Source organism: Triticum urartu, chromosome 5 (assembly GCF_003073215.2).
Source record: "Triticum urartu cultivar G1812 chromosome 5, Tu2.1, whole genome shotgun sequence".
In the NCBI taxonomy this organism is placed as follows: domain Eukaryota; kingdom Viridiplantae; phylum Streptophyta; class Magnoliopsida; order Poales; family Poaceae; genus Triticum; species Triticum urartu.
Window position 1 is genome coordinate 506,182,915 of NC_053026.1, and position 4,170 is coordinate 506,187,084.

Genomic DNA, 4,170 nt, shown 5'->3' on the forward strand with positions numbered 1-4,170 from the left:
GGATCCATCAACGTTCAATGACATCCTCACGCCCTAGTGCGCCGGGTCACCAACCGACATGTAAGGAGCAGCGGCGTTAGCGGCGAGCTCAACGTGCTTATGAACAGTGCCGTCCAAGGTTGCCCTGCGCTCGAAGAAGGCCAGCGTCCTATCGTCCTCCTCTTGCATGTACTAGTCCTTGTGGACGATATGCGCGTAGACGTGGGTGATTATGTCGATGGTGTCTTGCTGCGCCCGACGCTGCGCGGCGAGCGCGACCTCGAGGTGGACATTCTCTGGCGCGAGGGCGGGTAGTCGCAGGGCCACAAGTGCGTCAAAGAGGTTGTTACCATAGTGGCTTTTGAGGGTGGCGGGCATCGCAGAGCCTGGGCGCATCGGCTGGAGGCTTACGTCAAAGTCGTCCGCAAGCTTCTTGACGAAGGTGAACTTGTTGAGGAAACCGATGAGGACCTCGTCGAACAAAGATGCGAAGCTGTCGTCCAAGCGGCCCCTCGCCCTGGCGGCCTCAAGCAATACTACCTGCCGGGCCGCAGGCCGGCGTCGTGGACCATCTGGCACAGCCGGCTGATGCTCATGCTCATCGCCTCCATGGGTCTAGCATAGCTTCTAGTCAACTGATCTTGCGATTCGAGTGATCACTCAGCCCTTGGTTAGCGTGGGTAGGTGCGTAGGATTTCGTACTACTCCTCAGCCCTCTACAGCACCTGCCTTTGGCTGTATGATAAGTGGCCAGCCACCCCCTGGGGCCACGTGTCATTCACCTCCTGACCCGTCTCTCACACGCACCTTGCTAGTGTATATACTCCCTCCTTTCTGGTTTATAGGGCTTATCTCAAAATTTTAGTTTTTCCATTTCATAAGGCTCAATTTGGTTGTTTTCCATCACATGTTCTGATTCCAAGGTGCGTTAAATCATTGCATGCAAGTACTAAGAGAAAATTGACCAATGCATGTAATTTATGCATGCATTCATTGCAATTAATGCATTTGTAAACATACTTTTTTGAGGAAAACAAGAGCATTAATTGGGTGCTTTTGCAAACTACAAAAAGTATTCCACCACTCACCATCTACCTTGGTTGGTGAGAATTTTGAATTGAGCCTTATAAACCGGAAAGGAGGGAGTATAGTGGTTTTCTTTTTCTCTCCATATCAATCATTTTATATTGCGTACATGTCATTCAAGAGTGAAATGATGGTTGCTTCTTCCGACTAACTTACTGTGTGATTTGACTGCTCCTTAGTGGCCCCTACACGTACTCCCCCTACGTGTATGCAACAGTCACACGTACACATGGATGCAAAAACACGCGCGACGCCCTAATGCATGCATGTCCGAGCACATGACGGAACACACACGGTGACGCTCAAGTGCTCAACCTACATGTGCATACACACACATACTCAGTCAGGGTGAGCTAGTGACCGTATGAACACCGGAAAATATATATATTGAGCGCAATGAGCATATTATGAAGTCCACTGACCGTATTTTTACAAATATACAGTGACAAACAGTATATTTATCTCGTTTGAAATTAAGCCATGTTAACCAGAGAGGAGGCAGCATGGACTAGCATTACTTTGATGTGTCCCATCAACTTGCCGAACAAGGAGAAGGTTGCAGGACGGGAGAAGCTTGCGCGCGGTGGCTCGCAGGACAAGGAGAAACTTTTGACTAATGCAAGCTCTCCCTCGCTCAGGTGGTGGACGTGCAACAGTTAATTCGGTGTCAGATTGCCAGAAGCATACTACACTATACTACTAGGAACCGGATGGAGGAGCGTCTGCACTCTTATTATAATTTTAAAGTGTGATAAAGCAATCTTCAACACATTTGGTTCTCTTCGAGGGTTCTCGCATGTGATAATGGAAGTTGATTGCATGGAACACTCGCCACAATTCTCGCTTAATTCTGGCTCATATCCTGTTACAAATAGTAGCGCTCAGTAATATTTCCTCTTTTTTTGTTATTCAGCATGTAAACAGGTCAGCAAACCTTGCGGCGTATCTTCGTGCGAACCGTGCTTGCTGCACTTTGAATGTGGCCGAGAGCTGGCTTGATGAAACACCTCGCTTCCTACTTCTTTTTTTGGCTTCCTAGTGACCAGTGTCTTGGCCGATCGTCCTAAGAATGCTTATATATGAATAATGCTCTCTCATTTACCCGCAAAAAAGATTAAGCCATATTAACCGGAAAGGAGGGAGTATGGACTAGCACTACTTTTTGGTGTGTCCCGTCAACTCGCAGAACGAGGAGAAGCTTGCAGGACAAGGTGAAGCTCGCTTACGCCTTTTGACTAATGCAACCTACCTTCGATGGACATGCATCAGTCCATTCGGTGTTAGATTGTTAGAGGCATACACTGTAGTACCCAACATGCTGAGTACCATCATTGTTCAACTTCACGAAGGGGCGAAGAGCCAAGCGCAGTACTAGTACGCATACTTGGTTTTGCACCTTCATACTACTCCACCCTCCGTCACAGTTTACAGGGCGCGCTTCATTATGATGCATTTCTCTCAATGCATTTCCACCACCAGAGAGACTTTCGACGCATTTGGTTTAATGCTCAATTAATTAGGGCGTGGTGACCGCAATCAAGTCCACAATTTTCTCTCCATGTACTGTACTACTACGGAGTGCATGCATGTGTGTACCCGGGGTGGAAGCACTGCGTGCATGTGTGTACACATTATTCCCTCTAGTAATAGACTACCAATGCTATTTTTCAGGCCGATCGCTAGTCGCCTTGGTCCCACAGATTTTTTTTCTTTTTTCTGAAGCGCGCTGTATAAACAATGACGGATGGAGTAGTATGAGCAGATTCAAAGAAAAGCGTATTGATGGTTGCTTCTTCAGAGCAACTTACAGTGGGAAAGGTGGGGCTTATGATTTGACTGCTCATTACTCACTATTAATGCGGCGCAACGACCGGGCTGAGTCTCCCATGCGGTTGTGCACTACCCCCTCGGTTCTTAAATATACTCTGGAGTATTTGTCTTTCTAAAATATGTTGAAATCTCTGTTAAGATGAATAGAATATTTAGGAACGGAGGGAGTACACATACGAAGCAAAATTAGTGAATCTACACTCTAAAATATGCCCGTTTGAAATTTGTAAAAAGACAAATATTTAGGAATGAAGGAGTATAATTTCGTGCATGGCACATGGACCCGGATGATGAAGAGGCTTCTGGCAATCCTATCAAGCTTCCATCATTTGTTTACATAATTGACGTACTATACAAATAATTTTCCAGCGACATGAAATTGTACAATGGTGTGAGCTTTCAGCTTTTGTTTCGCGTGTCTTGCCATCGATGCTCTTTCGGAAACAATAAAAAACTAACTTCCTTGCTAATGCATGTCAATTATTAGCAGATCAGAGCTAATAATTACATCACAACTGAAGACAAAGTTGTGAGAAGGTATTACATTAAAATTGATCCATGCTTTCATTGGCAGCAACGTCCCCCCAGCTCTGTCTAAATCAACAAGGCATGTTGGGAAAAAAATAGCTGTCTGGAGCATGCAACGTTCCGATCATTTTGTGCAGTTCCACTAAAATAGAGCTGAGCGTCCCTGTTCCAAAGATATCAAGTGTGATTACGATAATAAAGGACTGCTGATGAAACAATAGACACACAAATAGAAGCCGGTCACCTTTGCAGTCTCTCTTAAGACTAACTAGTTGGAGAAGATTAGGCTCGGAGTTGGATGAAGAGGATAGAGCAAAACCAATCTCCCTTTCTGCAGTGGCACTGAAATGTAGAGACGTTGCCCGTGTGACATTTTAGTACAACTGCACAAAACACTCTTAGGAAAAAAGTGATTTGTGCAGTTCACCAAAAGGTCGCAATAGCAACGAGGTGAAATGGGTAGCCCTGTTTGCAAAAAAGTGGTAGAAAGGAAACAATTACTGGCCAATAACAGTTGATGACACATGCGATGACAAAAAAGAAGCATATTCCTTGTCCTAAGGGAAGGTAACAACACGGTTGTGTTTGTCTAAAACGGTGTGAGGACAAGAATGCAATATGGAAAGTACGCCGGACGAGCTACGTTTTGGGCAAAGAACTATGGAAGATCCGCATGTAGTGACGTGAGAAAACGGGCAGTGGAGCAAGGCAGGAGGGGATACGTGGAGGTCATCGGGATGTAACTAG